Here is a 17,859-nt window from a genome sequence, read left to right on the forward strand (position 1 = left end):
ACACACTCCAGCTCGGCAACCTCTCCTCATTGTATCATCTGTCCTCTATTGAGGCTTTCTGCGCAGCTGTAATACACATGACTTATTGTACGTTATAAATGCTGGCGTGAGTTAACCACGCAAGCTTTCATGACAGTCTGTCATGCTTTATTCTGACTAGTTCCAATGTGTGACCAGTGTTAGCTTCCAGTCCCAAAATATCTGACTGCAAAAATCTGCCTCTGACGTGAAACACTGTGGGCTGGGCGAGTGAGTGCAGGTCAGACAGCCAGGTACAGTTGCACTGTTGCACACTGCACAAGTCCAGGGGGTCCTGTTCTCCAAGGGTATCATGTGAATGGCGGGTCCCAGAGTTCCGTCACCTTTATGTGCAGAAATGCTGGTGGGGCAGGAGTCCTCCATCCTCACCTGCAGGAGGTGGGCGAGCTTTATAGCACCTGCTGTCTACAGGACAGGATTTCAAAGTGGCCTTTAAAGCAACTTCCAGACCAGCTTCAGTTTGTATTTTAAGCTTTGTCTTCACTTTCTTCCCCAACACAAACCTGCATGGTCCTCAAATCCTTAACTTCTCTGTACCTTTTCATATGCTTGTCCTTCTGCCCTAAATGCCCCTTGTTCCCTCCCCAGCACAGGGCTGCTTTCTCTGGCTCATCACCCCTGCTCTGTGCATCAGCAAGTGTGTCCTCCTCTGTGCCCTTTACTCTGTTCTCGGGTGTATGTATTACTGCACGTATCACACTGTGTTCACAGTGACGTGTCTGTATTCTGCCCTCCCAGTTAGGCCATGGGTACTTAGGGGACCCGATGTGCTTCCACCCCCACCGTACACAAGCATGAGTGTTTGAGAACTTAATACCTCTCCACTCTTAGCTCTCCTCTTTCATCCCTGATCCAGAGTCAGAAAAATGAATCTTGGGGAAATAAGACTGGCAAGAACAGTTCACTCTGTAAAAATGACCTATCCCCTGAAACATTAAGTTCCTAATATGTACCCATTCTGTGGAAAGTTTTTAAAAGCAGAACCCTTTGTTCTTGCTGTCCCGAGTCTGGAAAGGCGGGACGGCGTGCTGTCCAGGAAAGCTGGCTGGCCGGTAGCAGCACCTGTCAGTGAGCTCACCGATGCTTCTCCAGGAGCTCAGCATGTGATAGGCTCATTGATGGTACAGGAGAAATAGGACCAAGGCTCCATGGCTCTTAGCATCTTGAGAAAGAGCGTGTACAGTGGGTCCCCAAAAGATATGTTCACCCAGAACCTGTGAGTGTGACCTTATTTGGAAAATTAAGGATCTAAAGATGAGAGCTTCCTGGATTGACCAGGTGGGCTCTAACCCCAAGGACACAGGCTCAGAGACACAGAGGAGGCCATGTGATGACAGGGGCAGAGGTCTGCGTGATGTGTCGTCTATGTGCCAGGGATGCCAAGGCTTTCCCGCAGGAGTGGCACAGAGGCACAGAGCACATGGTTCCCTGGAGTCCTCAGAAAAGGCCAGCCCTGCTGACACCTCGATTTAGGATTTCTGTTCTCCAGATGTTTTACCATCAAGTTTGTGCTAATGTGTTATACCAGCCCCAGGATAATAAGTCAGTGTGACTCTGTGACAGGCCCAGGGGGCCTGGAGACTGGGCTCTGAGCTCCGCCTGGCGGTGCCCTAACTCACTCTGACCTAGTCTTAGGGTGTTTCCAAGCAGACGCCTTCGGGCCTGTTGCCTGATGTGTTTCGTTGTTATCAGCCATGAGCCATCTAATTCTAGGCTGGCAGTGGGGATGGAGAATGACCCAGGTGCACCTTCCTGGAAGCCAGCTTTGTCTAAAGCCCAGCTGTGATGGCTATGACCGAGGCACCAGGCTGAGTCCATGCTGCCACCTCAGAGAGAAAGGAAATGCTAACTCCTCCTCCTCCCATTTTGGGTTAATTTCATTCTTGGTGTGTCTGCGTGTCTGTAACCCAAGTAATTGTCCTCCAACTTTGCTTAGATGCTGCAGAGCCTCTGAGAGGTGAGATAGAAGTGGCTTCTCCCAATCCCTTGGCTTTTGTGTGAACTGTTGGAGTTCTGGGTGTCTGTTAAGGGTCCAAACTCTCTTTGGACTGTTCCAGTTTGACGTGAAGGCTTCTGAGTCTGGGCTCTGCAGTCCACAGCGCACGAGGAGGAAGCTGAGGCTGCTCCGTGGTATGCCAAACACGGGAATCTTTAGTAGCGGGGGAACTTGAACCCTGCGTTCTGACGCTGGGCTCTCGTCCCACCACCTGCTTCACACCTTGCATGTTTCAAATGCAATGATTATGTGATACTTTGGGATTAGCCTAGCTATTATGGAGCTGGAGAAACACATACCTGTATCTTTTCACCTTGCACAACGCTTTAGACCGTAGGTGAGCATTTGTTTCTGTGCACACACTTGCAGCTCCCAAGAGGCCAGGCGACAGTGCTTGTGAACTGCGTCCCCTAGTGAGCTGATTTCGTGAGTGGGGACCTCTGATGGAGGAGGTGGCCAGCACGGGCTTCCCTCTGTGGCCTCCAGAGCCAGTGGGTCTTGATAGATCACTCGTTCCAGTGTTTGGAGATTGTTCGGGTTGCGTTTGTTAAGGATAGGGAGCATTTAATCACGACTGCGAGGGTGACTTTCTTTTCCTCTCTCCAGTGTACTGTTTTTTCTAATCCAACATTTCGGGGTAGAACTGACTGGGGAAGAAGGGTGATTGTGAAGAAATTCTGATTGTTTTAGAACAGGAAGGTGCAGTAGAAATACATGCTCTGGTTGGTCAGATTGCTGCAAGTCCGGGAGAGAAAAGACCAGAGATGCAAAGCTCGAGGTGGGAGCACCAGCGCCTGCACTGCAGCCCTGTGGGTGTGGATGGTTTCTCCCGGGGGCGTGGGGGGTGGAGGGTGGGAGCCAAAGCCATGGGAGATAGGATCTGGCCTTAAAGGGACTTGCAGCATAATGAATGAGCGAGGACATAATTACAATTATAGTGCAAGTTAAAACGTGGTAAGTTTCATGGAAGAGATAAAAATAAAGTGCAGTGGGAGCTTAATGGGGGGGTGATTACTTCTGTGGGGAAGATCAGAAAGCCACTGTTGACAGCATTCAGCCCCAGCTTTATTACTTACTTCCAGAAGCCAATAAATTTTATAATCTTAATTTTGTAGTTGTTTTCAAAGCATGGAGTATATATATATATACACCGCTTCCTCAGACTTTAACTTTAAAAAGTAGTTGGCAAATTATGCTTTAAAAACTTTGTTTTAAATGCATGTGTGCAGCCCGCTGTGTACGTGTTTCCTTTACCTCTCGTTGACAGAACGCAGAAAAGGTTATACTTTCCGGTGCTTCACAAGACAACTGGGGGGAAGAGACAAAAAAAATTTCAGCATTGTATTGGTATGATAAACTCCTTCTCTTTTTAATTGCTTGGCATTCATAGCCACTGCTCACTTCCACAAAGGAAAATCCTTACACAGGTGATGCCAAGACTGTATAATAAGAGGGGAAAGAAGGAGCGGAAAAGAAGAGAGAGAGGAAAGGAGGGAGGGAGAAGAAAAGAAAAAACCAAGCAAGCGCGCTAACAGCCATCTTAGAAATGAGATCATCTTTTCATCTGTGCAATTTAATGATTTCTTTCGTTTGAAGCAATGTAAAAGCAAGTAATTATTGTTATTCCTAATATCCTAATGCCAAATTGTAAACCAAGGGTGCTGGAGAAATAAATGGGGTGCTGCACGTGACGAGCCCACGTGAGCTAGATGGCTGCTGATAAGATATATTAGTGCCATTAGATGATTTGATCAGGTAGCCTAGATACATGTCAGCAACTCTACTTGCATTTATGCGTCTGTTTGCTTGGTGTGAGTTCCTCACCCTGGAAAATAAAAGCAATTTGCAGAAACAGCATGTGGCTCAGTAGATTCACCCCACGAACACCTCAGGCATTCTGGAAGGTTCTATTACAGGAGGTGAGTATCAGAGGTTTCCCCCTGCAGCCAATAAGGCTGCGCCCCTGCCCCACAGTCCTGGAAATGCTAAGCAGGTAATTAACAAATCATAAGGCACAGGTGTGCCAGGTGACGTTTGGTAAATTGCTTTTGATCTAAATTGAGATGCTTTGGGGATTTAACTTCTTAGACAAAAAGGGCATAAATAAATAATCAGGATTTTAAGGTTGGAACTTGCAAGCCAGTTCTAAAATGCTTAATGCACTTGCAGAGGGCTGTGGGGAGAGCAGGACACCAGCTCTCAGCACTGCTGTGTATGCCGCGGCGTTTGCTCACCTTGGAGCTCAGAGCTCCAGCTTCGCGAAACGTCCCTCTCGTGTGGTTGGGAGCGGGACGTTTTGGAGGCAGCTGGGTTGCTCTCAAACGTCTCCAGTTTCATTTCTCATCTCATAAGACAGACCCAGCGAAGAGAAGTGAGCTCCTGAGTGGTTGTGCGAACTCCCCGGGTGCGGCCATTCCCCGGGGACGCTGTGTGCCTCCCGGACCCTGATGCACCCACAGCTCAGTCGTGTTACCTGTCGGACCCACAGGCTCAGGAGTGACGCCTCAGCCTCCGGGGTGGCTCCTTCCATAGCCCTGTCGATATGCATCTGCCAACGGGGGTGGCACGGCGTGGGTGCTGATCACTCTCTCTTTGGCCTTGCAGACCATTTGCTGGTGCCCTGGGCCCTGCCCTGGGGCCTGATATCTGCGGCTCCGACCCTGCCAGGCTGTGGCTGATGGTCATCCTCCTCCCAGGGCCAGTGCCTTGGCAATAACGTCGCCCCCTCGCCCGTACCCCTGGGCTGTGTAATGCACCCCCGTGTGAATCTGTGGGCACGTCACCTCCTGCTCTCAGATCCCATAGCCGTCTGTACTTGTGTGGAGACTTTATTCACACCTAATGTGAGCCACTCCTTTCAGGGGGGACCTTTTCTCCCCTGGTGCTGTGGCTGAGGCCGTAGGTGAGCTTGTCATGGCTGTCGTGAGCCTCCTAGAGAAGCCCCAAGTCCCAGCTTCTATAACGGTCTTCTCAGCACGTCTTAGAAAGCAAACAGCCTTTGGGAGGAGTTAACTTCTTGTGTCAGATAATATGAATTTGACATAATGCAGATGTACGGACGTCACGATGAATTTTATTGGTTTGTTGGGTCACTTGTCCATTTAGCAGGAAGTTGAGCCATGCTAGGCACAGAGGATACGAAAGTATGAAGAGGTGTTCTTGCCAGTAAGTGGACCTTAATCCAATAACCCCAGCAGACTGTAACCACAGTCTGTGTTACGTCTGCAAAGCGGAAGCATGGCCTTATGGGGTTACAGAGAACACGCTTGTGTTGGGAGAAGTGTTTCGGAGGAAGTGGTGTTTCAGAACAGGAATAAGTGAGTGAACAGCTACCCGGGGAGAGGAAACGGTATGTGCAAAGGCCCTGAGGTTACTGGAGATGGCTGTGCTGGAGGAAGGAGGCCAGCGTGTGTGATGTCAGAGTCAGCGTGTGGGGCGGTGGGGGCTCCTGCGGGCGCAGGTAAGGGGTGTCCATTGATTTGGAGGCTCTTGGAGAGCCATTGAGAGTTTTGAGCACAAGAGTGACCAGGTCGCGTCTGTGGTCACAAAATCACATCAGTGAGAATGGACCACAGGGGCACGGGGCCATGGTGCGGCAGAGGGAGCATAGGCAGGTGAGAGACGGAGGTGTCTGGGGTGGAGCAGTGGGCTGAAGAGAAGTGTGCGGCATATGGGAGCTTCTTCAGGAAAACCTGGCAGACCGTGGGCAGCAGCTGGCATGTGGGTGACGCAGAGGGCGCAGGGAGGAGGCGGCCCTGGGTGTGGCTGACAGGGACCCTGGGAGGAGCCCAGGGGCAGGGAGTCCCGTGGTTCTGGAGTCTTCAGGGTGCCCAAGGGGAGTGGAGCAGGCCGCTGGGTGCACAGGTGGGCACAGAGCGCAGAGCCCAGGAAGGAGAGGGAAGGAGGTCCTGGAAGTGGCCAGCGGCCTGGCACACACTCAGGAGTAAGAAACACGCTGCGTCGGGGGTCTGGACACGCACTGCAGGGCAGTGTGGTCTGGCGAGGGCTCACGTGCTCTTGAGAGAGAGCGGGAGGAGGTGCCACTGGCAGCGGGGCCGGACCTCAGAGGCGGGGCTGACAGGAAGTGAGGGGTGAGCACGCGAGGCCCCGGGCCCCACGGCCACCGCGAGCCTGCGCCAGTGTCTCCACTCCCCGCACGTCCTGCATGTCCGCACACAGCGTTTCCACCTTTAAAGTGCCACCGTCTGTACACCCATCGTCCCTCAATAAAGCTATGAAAAGTGCCACTGTAAATAAACATAAATGGGCACCTTCCACTAGGACCAGTGAAGCAGCTCAGGTTAGACATGTCACAGAATGAGGGGGACTCATGTTTTTGTCATGAAAGCGGTTGTCTGGCACCTTCACCTGCAGAAGAGCTGTGGTGCTTGTCCTGCCGTCTGTCAGCCGTGGCTCCTCTAGGAATTTCACATTTCTCTGCTTCACCAGTTTCCTCTGAGTTTTGTCAGAGAGTCACTGCTTTATAGACCAACACTTATATATTTCTGGTAGCCTAATGTTCAAAAGAACCTTCCAGCCATTCTTTTCTTAACCTAAAAATAAAAGGCCAAGGTTTAGAGGTATCAAGCATTGATTTGAGATCAATAAGAATAGCTATTCGGGAAGCACTGATTCAGGCCGAAGCCCAAATGGTGTTCCAAGGAGGAGACAAAGGTGATGGATATTTATGAGAAGGGGAGGGGACAGTGACATCCACAGAAGGAAGGCGTTGCTCTTGGTGCGGAAAGCTCTCACAGAGATGCTGATTCTAAGCAATGGTTGACTTTTCAGTCCGGTTGGCATCGTACCTGATTTCTTGTTACCCTCGGGAGCAGCTCTCTGGGACACAGAGTTGCTGTAGGGCCCCGTCCAAGGTTATGTTGCTCTGTTTGAACATTCCAGAGGTTTGCCACCTGCAAGGCGGTTCTTCTGGGGTGGAGCTCCGGCTCCATTTTAAACTGGCTCTGTTTGTTTTGTGTTTTACACCTTTAAAGTAAGAATCTTTTTGTAAGATGAATGATCCCCTGTGTTCAACACTTCCCTTCTTCCTATGACTTGTTTTATGGATCTGTTATATATTTATATTTTTATGTATTATTTCTGTTGTATACTCATGGACTACTTGTTATATATAGTGTTATACGTACTTTAAATTAAAGCCGACACAGTTATATTTTTATGGTTTTTCAAACAAATAATGAGGCCTAATATAATGAGCTGTGACAAAGCTGCCCTTTCACCTTAGAGCCTGACACCTTAGACGGTGGCCGACAGGTATCTCATTGGCTCATTCAAATACTTAAAGTCCCCGCTAAGACTCAGGTGACCCCTGTGCTTCTTTAAGGGTAGGCGACCTTAAGTTTTGTTTGAGACTTCAGAGAGCTTACACTGGCTCCTGAAAGTATGATGTACGTACGTTTATATTTGAAGGCATTTTGTTCTAGGAACTTCGGTACACGCCTGCATGTATGTACCTCAGATGTACTAGGAACCGTTGAATTGAACAGTGTTCATTTTCCTCTAACAGTGGTTAGAATACAGTGAACGCAATCCCGAGGGTGCTGAGCCTCGGCCGTCCACACCACAGTACACGGTGGGGTTCGTTCTCCCTTCCCTTTCCTGCACTCACAGAACAGAGCTCCTTTGTTTGATCATTACCTGGGCAAATTTGTTGTATGATAAAAAAATTACGCGTGCAGCTGATTCCCTTCCTTGTGCCGTTAGGAGAAGAGGTTCATTTTCATCTTCTGTTTCCCAAATGAAGCTTTAAATCTAATTAGATCTGGAAAGACAACAACTGCGATATGGTTCCTGTACGTAAAGGGTCTCCCATTAGAATAATGTTCTCATTTGTTTGTGTGATTTACAGTCAGTGATGAAATGCTTGGTGCCAGCAGGCCGTACACTTCAGGGACCCTTTGCAGAGAGCACTTGGAGTAAGTTATAAGCCATCCTGGACACACAAAAATTGAATTGTTGTAACATTTAATAGTGTAACAGCACACCCCACACCTAGCATGGGCCTTTCACACCGCGGAAGTTCAATAAATATTTGCAGAATACATGAACTCACGCTCATCCATCACCTGGACCAGGATGGAGCCGCTCTGATTGAGGCTGAGATTTCCCGTGTGGCCTGCACTGGGGTGCTGTCCTAGCTGGTAACCGTCTGGGCTCTGAGAAGGCAGGGTCCGCACACGGCTCTGCCTGCAGACGCACTGACGGGCGGGCGGGGGCTGAGGAGAGGCGGGCAGCTCCTGAGGCGTCCGTCTGAAGGAGTTTTCTACTTTCAGTGTGTCGCTTCATCTCCTTTCCATTGTCTTCTCTACCTGGTGAAACTGCAGGCTGTTGCCCCATGGACCCCTGTGCCCTGAGGGGCTTTGTAAATAGGTGAGTCTCACTGAAGATCAAAAACTACAAGCTGGCCTGCTCTCAGATCTTCCCCAGCTCCCTGCCTTCAGGGGAGAGCAGTCAGTAGGCTGAAGGGCCAGTGCAGCATGTGCTTCAGATGACCTGGGGAAGACTTCCTTAAATTCACCACTTATTTCTATCTCCGAGGCAGAAAGCACGAACTCCCGTGCAGCTTAACTCGTTTTCCCATCATGTAAGAAAAAGAAAGATGGCCTTGGCCAGCACGGCGCCTCAAGGCCCAAATCAGAAGGAGAGAGTTTCAGGTTGTCCCCTGCTCCCTGGGGACGTGAAACAGTGCCGTGCTCAACTGAGGACTCTGGGAGGATCAGAGGAACAAGGTTCTTACCTGCCCTTTCACGCCGTTTGTCCACTTCCCCCCCATTTCAGGGTGAATGAAACTTTGGGGCTACGGCAGTGGACAGAGGGCTCGACTGGGAATTAGGGAGCCTGGCTGTGCCCCAGCTCTGCTGTAGTCAGCAGCCACCTTGAGTGACCCCCTTTCTCGTCCTGCACCCCTGTCTCTGCCATCCTCCCCCCTGTAACATCGTGGGAGGAGGTCGAAACCACTGTGGGCTGGTGGGACAAGGGACGGCTCTTCCACTCCAGGTGTCCCGAAGTCCTGCCTACAAAGCCTCCTTGATCTGAAGGAGCAGAGGACCCAGAGAGCAAGAGTTTTGTGGGGATACAGTTGGACTTTTTTTTCTTCTGGAAGGCAGCAACCAGTCTGGGCAATTGCCTGTGAGTGGTAAACGGGTTTGGGTAACTCAAGAAAAAAACAAAACAAGACAATGAAGTTAGGATGGAACTAGAGAACTGAACTTGAGTGTTTCTTCCTTGTTTCAAAAATGAAATTTTCACAGGCATTGGCGATAATCTTTGCCTGACTCATAGCTTTGTAACCTTGAGTAAATTAGATGTTATCTTGTCAGTCTCAGTTTTCTGGTCGATGAAAGGGGGTGAAAATTATACGTTGTTTCCTTAGCTCTTCTGTCCGAGGCGCATTGCAGAGCGCACCTCATGATGAACACGTGAGACGTGATCCCTGTTACTTCTTTTGTTGTAACGACAATCTAAAGGGATCATGTAAAGTCTCTGAATTAATTTCTCTCTTAAATGTTTTTACAAGACAGTGACAGAGATGACTGAATTTTGTAGGTGATTATTATAAAATGTCTTCTCAGCAAACACTTGTCACACGTCGCTCTGTTTGGAATAGATTTAAGTTTCTCCTTCCATCTACACCACTTCCTCACCTGGCCCTGCATCTTCAACCGGGTTTTCCTCTGAGATGTTTTCTTCAGCCACTAAATGTGATTTTCAGTTTGGGCTGAGCTCTGATAGGCCACTGCTGCTGTTAACTAGATATAAACCCACAGTCATTGCAGATTAGGTGAGCGCGTGTGTGTGTGCGTGCAAGTTCGGCTATATACACATGATAGTAAAAGCGGAAACCCTCTGTTTTCCACCCTCATGTCAGCCCTTCGCTCTCCCGTGTTTCTGTCTTGCTCACAGACATCAGCATGGGTTTTCCCCTCTGCCCGGAAGACACCGCCCCGAACTTCACATCATGGACTCTTCCTCAGCTCGGATCTCGCACGCCAGCTCCTCACGAAGCCTTCTAGGGCCCCCCAAACCATCAGTGCACCTGATAACGTGAGGTTGTCTTCCAGCCAAACACTGTCTGACTCAGAATTTACCCTCCACCCCCTGTATACCGTCATGCTGATCAAGCTGGTCCACTGACCAGCTCTCCTGCCCGGGCCAGCAGCCAACAAGCTGCTGTGTGGCCGCACGCCGTTGCATTCTCTTTTCGTGGGGCACTTGGTCATCAACCCGAGTTGAGCTCAGGTTTTTCAGGCTGTTGTCCACCCACCCCACGTCCCACTGACCATGTCTGCTGCTCTGTTTCCCATCCCGTAAGGCCCGTTCAGGCGCTGCCCCCGTGTGAGACCGTCCTGCGGCCCCACAAGTGGGCCCCATAGGCAGGTCTCTCCCTTCTGTGTCCACGTCGCACTTGGCTGTGCCTCTCAGGAACACACACCCTCTGCTTCTTATTCCAGGGCAACAACTGGCTTGGGACAAGTGATGGTCTCACTCATCTTTGGGTGATGAACTTTGTCCCTAATTGGATTGTTGAATTCAATGGGTATTTTCCTGTTTATTTCTACCTGGTTATTTTTGGCACCACTGTGTTATCTCCCTTGTTAGACTATGTTTCTGTCACGTGAGGACCACTTACCTGCTTCCTGCATCACTTTGCACCCACGCCCGCAGCGGCGAGTAGGGGCATATGGAGTGATTTGAGGTGCACCGGGCTGTCTGTCCTTCCTGCCAGCTGGTCCACGGCCAGGAGTCCCATAGGAGTCACCCTTTGGGTCCGAGTACCAAGCCTTTCAATTATCCCTGTTATCAGTCAGGCATTCCCTGAAGGGCGACGCGTTAGCCCCAGTCCCCATCTTGGCAATTAACCTGGGCCATTGATCCGTTTGCTAATAATCACCTCAGCGATCTGAGCACTGTCTCGGTGAGAGGGAGGTGCCTGGAGCAAGGAGCAATGTGCGTCACAGCCCCGGCCTCGGGGAGTGCGGGACAGCATGCCGTCCTGGCCAGGAAGGTCGCGCGGGAACTGAAGGGGCTGGCAGGGAGCTGGCCCGCTGGCCTGAGCCGGTTCCCAGCTGGGAGATGGCGTGGGGCACTGTGTTTATCACCTGGGAGTTTAAGTAACGTGCCATCTATCTCACTCCAGATTCCTGCACAGAATGGGGCTGTGCAGGGCACCTCTGGAGCACGTGGCTTTGCCAGGCTCTAAGGCGCCACCTGGCATGGCTGTTGTCACCATCAGCCCTAATGTGTGCTGTAGGGGTGCCCAGGGGGCATGGGGAGGTATGGGGCTGTGTGCCTGGGGTCGGGCCACTGGGAGGAGAGGTCCATCCATCCGATGAGTGGTCCTGACCGGAGACCCTGAGAGATGGCGGTGGGCCAGGCACATGCTGGGTTTGTAAAAGGTGTTAAGATGCCACTGGAAGGAGTTGGTCATGACCCCAGCAAGTCGGGCAGGAAACAAAACGTGACTGAACGTGAGTCTGAGGCCCGGGTGTCACAGAGGCTCGGCTTCCACAGTATCACGGCAGCGCCCGGGGCTCCTCACCGGCGGCTCAGACCTTCTGCAGGAGCTCAGCTCATGCTCCGCCTGCTCCCTGTTCCCACCGCCGACCACCTGCCCCTCAGGGCAGGACGTGGTGTCCATCCGGTGCAGGCAGTCCTCCCCGGGAGCCCCGCCGTCACCCGCCTGCCGTCCTCTCCACTCGGCCCGGCTGCTTTGCCGCTGTCTCCCTGTAAGGCACTGGCGTTGCCGCTGTCACAGAGACGTTTTTCTCTCTCTCTCTCTCTCTGCCAATTTCCCTCTTTGTGGATGCTTTGGAGTAGATTTAAAAGGCTCAGTCTCACAGCCCTCTCCCGCACCTGGGTCTCTGTCACCCGCAGCTCAGCCCGTCCTCCGTTCACATGGAATTCTCAGGTGGCTTGCACTGGCTCAGCCAGCCTCACTGCGCAGGCCCTGCACTGGCCGTTCATCCCTGCCGCCCAGGCCTTGTCCAGGGGCATTGTCTCCACACTGGAGCAGCTTCTGTCTTCCAGCTCTTTCCTCAATGTTGGGGGTTCCCAGGCTGCTGTCCCAGGTTCTGCCAAGGCCATACCTTCAGGTTTGATGCCTTAATTGCTACTAACTCCTGAATTGTCAGCTCTAGCTGGACCTCTCTCTTAACCCAGACCAACCTGCCATCAGAATGGACCCTGCTCTTTGGATGTCCCAGAAGTGCCTCAGGGGTCCCCAGGTGAACCTCCTGTCCTGAATTCCACTCTGAAGTCCCCTGTGCTAATGACTGGGGCCACTGTCTCCCCAGAGCCCCTGAGGGAGACTCCAGAGCCCCCGACAAACGACCAGCCCCATCGCCCCACTTCCCTGTCTGAGTGAGGCCAGGTTCCATCCTGCGCTGCTTGCCCCCAGCCGGTCTCCGTGCTGACTTGCGTCCACCTTTAATCCCGACCCACATAAACTTGACCCGAGTCCCTCTGTCAAACTCTGTGTGGGGTCCCATTGTCTTCAGTCTGGAACCCCAAATCCTGGATGTAACTTACGAGACCCTTCATGATCTCGTTCTTGCTACTTCTGCACCCTAATTTCGTGTCCCCCCCACGTCTCCCCGACCTCAGTGACCCCATCCTCGCCCTCTATATTATAATCCATACAAATGTCATCGTCCTTTTTCTGATTCTTTGAGGTCTTCACGTGCTTCCCTTCTTCCTCCTCAGATCTTCTGATTTTCTTACCCAGCGTTTCAGGTCTTGGCTAGGGTGACTCTTTCTCAGTGACCCTGTCACCCTCCTCGTCATGATAAGGCACCCTGGGAAGTGCTTTTATAGTGTCTGTTACTTTCCGTGTCGCAGATCTTGTCACTCTGCATTTGAGTTGATTTGCAATCATCTATAGCCCCATCACACTGTCAGCTTTCAGAAGATTTGGGTCCCCAGGGCTTGGCCAGAGCCCAAGCCCTAGTGAACGCTCACTGAATACTAGTGGCGTAAGTGAATGAGGAAATGAATGTGTTCGGAGGAACTAGAGCTCAAAGTTTTTAGGGCACTGGTCCCATATTTGGGACTTTCACAGATCATGTAAATTTCAGGAGAAAATGAAAACTAAATTCAGATTGCCAACTTAAAATTTTCTAAGTGAAGGTATTAGTCAAAATAAAATTTATTTATTCTCACCACAGTTCTATTAGAATGAAAACATTAGCTGAAAGAAAAACTCACTGTATTGTTATTAATCACAATTGGCCCCCTCTCTCCAGGCCTCTGAAAACCTCTGTGTGGACTAGTAGCAGTCTGCACACAGGCATTTAGACAGCTGCCCTCTTCAGCATCTGTCTTAGAAGCTTGGGAGGACGAAGATTTGAGCTGTGGCTCGAAGGGTGTGTAGGATGTGGGGGCAGAGAGGTTCTCCAGAGAAATAAAACCAATAGGAGTTACATATGAAATTTATTATAAGGAACTGGCTCACGTGATTATGGAGGCTGAGAGGTGCCAAGATCAGGACTGGGCATGCTGGAGACCTGGGAGAACCTACATGTCAGTTGGAGTCTGAAGGCAGGAAAAAGCTGATGTCCAGCTCAGCGGCCCTCAGGCAGGAGAACTCTCTCGTACTTGGGGGAGGTTCAGCCTCTTTGTTCTAAGCAATTAGGCCTTCGACTGATTGGGCGAGGCCCACCCACACTGGGGAGAGCCATCTGCTCCACTCGGTCTACTGCTCAAAATGTTATTCTCACTCAAAACTTCCTCAAACCCCTCATTACTCTAATTCCCTCTTAAAGTTTGGAAATCTCAGCTCACATAGGAGAAGGCGGGCCATGGCAGACAAACGCTGGCAGTGTTATTTGTCAAGAAGACCTTTTAACAAACCTGATTTCACCACAGTCAACAAAGAGCATTACCTCTGATCTCAGTCCATAAATCTCTTTGCAGATTTCAAACTCACGCTGTTATAATCGACTAGTCTAAGTAGGAATAAAATATTAATGACCGTTATTTTTGCTGAGCGCCTTCCCCTGTGCCAAGAACTACGAACACTATTTTCATGACCTTCTCACGTAGTTCCCTCACGCGGTGAGGCCACTCCAGGTCTCAGGTGAGACCCGAAGTCACACGGCTGGTGGTGGCCAGAGCCAGCATTCACACCCAGCGTCTCACCTCAAGCTGACTGCTTAGCTCCCGTGCTTTCCGTCTAAGGGACTGACTGGTGTTTCTCTTGCCCCGTGTAACTCCACAGGTACTTCAGGGCAGGGGTCTCCAAATCCGCTCTTCTCTGCTCTTCCTTTCAGTGGAACTGTCTGGCAACTCACCCTTGTGATTCACCTTTTCTGGTGAATTCCCGCTTGTCAGGACTTTAAATCCATGGCACCCAGACTTGGACAGAATACTCCAGAATAGTCTGAGTGCTGTGAAGTTACCGACATCGTATTAGAGAGGTGCAGTAACGAGAGTCGGTTCATCCACGACACATGGAGACGTGTGGGCAGAGAATTCCGTTGTCCTGAGGGTCACCTTCCCTTCCGGTGACTGTCTGAGTGACTGTCTCAGTTCAGCGGCTATAACAAAAGTAGCACAGATGGGGCGGCTCGCACAGCAAGCATAATTCTCAGAGTCTGAGCAAAAAATCCAAGATGAAGGCGCTGGCAGTCGGGGGCTGGGAGCTCACCTCCTGGGTTGTACGTGCTACTTCTCACGACCTCACATGGCACGAGGGCGAGCGCTCCGTGGGCCTCTTCTCACAAGGGCCCCGGCCCCATCATGAGGGCGCCACCCTCGTCCCCCCTCCTTAGGTTTCACTGTATGAATTTGGAGCGGGCGACACCCATTCAGCCCACGGCAGTTAGCCCTGATGAAGAATGAAGGACTCTCACGTGTCTCCTTCACCCCTCTGGGCCCTGAGGCGTCTCCATGGAGCCCGGTGGCCCTGAGGACACAGATTGAAACCTTCTTACCCCTGACATAGCGGACTGAGCTTTGCGTGGCTAACGAGCTGTTTGTCAAGGGGCTGACCTCCCACCTCCTGGGAGATGCTGCTTGGGCACTAATTTGAATGATTACATTTTAGTCCAGGTTCATGAGCAAGGTCTGTGAGCTTCATCAGTGGGTCGTCGAATCGCTGTAGTTGTCATGGTTTCATTTCAGCTCAGTCTCTCGTGGGCACATCTGAGACCTGGCAGTGACGAAAATACATCCAAGTCGCACTGTGTAGGTGGCTGGGATCAGACACTTGGTGACCTTCAAACCGCACGTAGCTGCCCGTTCACCAGATTACTAATGAGTCGCTGACTGTAGTTTTGTCTCGCTGTGGCCTGTGCTTCTGGGAGATGTTAAGATGCAGTCACGTGTTCGGGAGGCTTTCCTGAAGAGTCATGAGCACCCCGATTTCCGAGGAGCCTCCTTGCTGGCCTTCCTGCTTCTGCTCCTAGTTCTCTCATCTACGCAGGAGTCCCATGGGCCACTTTAAAACAGGACTCAGCTCTTGTCATTCGTGTGCTTAAATGACGGTAGGGTTTCCCATGGCATGAGAGCAAAGCCCCAGCCCAGCCAGGCGGTCAGGCCCGAGTCTGCCTCCTGCCGCCGTGCACACTCTGTGCGGTGCGTCCGGTCCCTCCGTGTGGCCTCCTTTGGTTTACAGGTTTCTCCCACCATGGACGAGCACCTGCCGTGAAATCTGCTGTCGTCCCGTGCCTCAGTGCACCTGCAGTGGTGCTGGCCGTGGGCGCAGCGGTGTCCGCCTGCAGGCTTCCAGAGCTCCCTCCCGACCCTGGACTTCACCCTGTCAGCAGCGCCCTCCCGCCCTTCTCCACGCCCGCCCCAGGCAACCACACGCCCTCTCTGAGTCTCTGAATCTGACTGCTTTGGATTCCTCATAGAAGCGGGGGCCTGCAGTACTTGTCTTTCTGTGAATGGCTCACATAATGTCCTCTGGGTTCATCCATATTGTCACATGCTTGCAGAATTTCCTTCTTTTTATGGCGGAAAATATGTTTATACCACGTCTTCTTTATCCATTCGTCCCCGATGGACAGATTGTTTCCACATCTTGGCTACTGTGAATAATGCTGCAATGGACACGGGGGTGCAGATAACTCTTTGAGACCCAGATTTCATTTCCTTTGGTTAGAGGTTGGATTGCTGCCTCATTTAATTTTTTGAGGCTCCTCCACACTGTTTTCACAGCGGCTGCCCCAATTTGCAGTGCTCCAGCAGGGCACGGGCGCTGCCTTTTCTCCGCGTCCTCGCCAGCACTTGTATCTGGTATTTTGTGTTTGACCCTCAGATACGCCTCACTGTTTCCTGCATGTTTTTCCTCTGGGTCACTTCTGTCCCTTGTCTCGGCAAAGCCTATTGTCTTTCCTCCTTTGAGTCACTTTTCTGACACCTTTTCTGTTGTGGCCTCCAGTCCTTCCCCTCACTCTGTTTATTCCTTTCTCCTAATTTATCAGCATCTGGGGAGTTTGCTTCCCTGAAATGGTCTTTTCTTTCGTATTTATGACAGCACCCGCAGAGAAGTAGTCCTATGCTGATTCAAAGAAGGGTCATGGTGAATATTTGTTGGATGACGTAGGTAACCAAAGTGTTGCATTTTTAAGTTGAAATAGGTCATGTTATTTGCTTTATTGGCATATGGAAGCTGAGATCATGGACCGGTAGAGTGTTCGCAGGGGCGTCTGATGACTTGCAATTCTTTTTAACAACAACAACAACAACAAAATCTGTGTTGCCAGAGGTGGCAGACAAGAGGATAGTTGTCACAGTACCTTAAGTAGTCCCAGCTTGAGCAGAAATCTGTCTTTGCAATGGAGGCAGCCATTTATATTAATGGAATTCCAGGATCAGTCTGTTAAACAAACTGGCATTCAGCTCCTGGGTGACACCACCTAGATCCAGGGGCATGGAGAGCCAACTCCTCCCTGGGACGTAGGTACTGATAAAGGGACGGTGGGGTTTCCTCTGCAGCCGTCACTCTGCACTCTGTGACTGGCAGGGCTGCCTGATCTTCCGTTCTGTAGCTGGAATGACATTCTGGGTGAAGCCCCAATGTCTGGACATCACCCTAAGTCAAGGGGCTTCTGCTGGGCAGGAGGACGTTTAAGGAAAGATTATCGTTAGTTGCTAGCGGTTCACAGACGTCTCTCTCAGCCTCAGTGGTCAGTTTATAGCCAACAGACTTTTTTTTTTTTTTGGTTCCTAGCTGGTGGTTCTTAAAGTTTAATTCTCAACTGAATGAAACCACGTAGATAACTCATCAATTTTGGACCAGACCAGCTTAGGTTTGGGATAAACTGAAGTGGATTTTCACTGTGGCACTACGCGTGCTTTAGATGGAAGAAGAGACACCGCAGCGTTCAAGGTGTACTGGCTCAGTGTGGGGAACGGCATTCACAGGGACGGAAGGCACGGGGTGGGCCGTCAGCTTCAGACATGTGTCCGTTACAGTGTCTTGGGTGTTGGCCCAGAAGGAGCATGGAGGTGGCATTGTAACATTGGCACAGACTCACTTTCTAGAGATCTGGGTTCCACCAACGTTTGTTACACTGAACCCACCTCGTACAGTGTGCGTGATTCATTTCTCTGTCAACAGGTTGAGTATATATATATATATATATGAAGCCTATATTCTCATCTATCTGAGGACATAAGGACTCCACTCATTCCAGGAGGATTTGAGACAGGTTACAACAAACAGAAAGACACCATCCATAGGCAGTAGTAGTATAGATGCGGAAGTAGGAAACAGTGACACAGGAAAAGAGCATAAATAGACCCAAAGCTCAGAGACACGGTATTTTAGCCTCGCATTTCACTCTGAGCTTCCCTTAACG

This window comes from Rhinolophus ferrumequinum, chromosome 26 (assembly GCF_004115265.2).
Source record: "Rhinolophus ferrumequinum isolate MPI-CBG mRhiFer1 chromosome 26, mRhiFer1_v1.p, whole genome shotgun sequence".
Taxonomy (NCBI): domain Eukaryota; kingdom Metazoa; phylum Chordata; class Mammalia; order Chiroptera; family Rhinolophidae; genus Rhinolophus; species Rhinolophus ferrumequinum.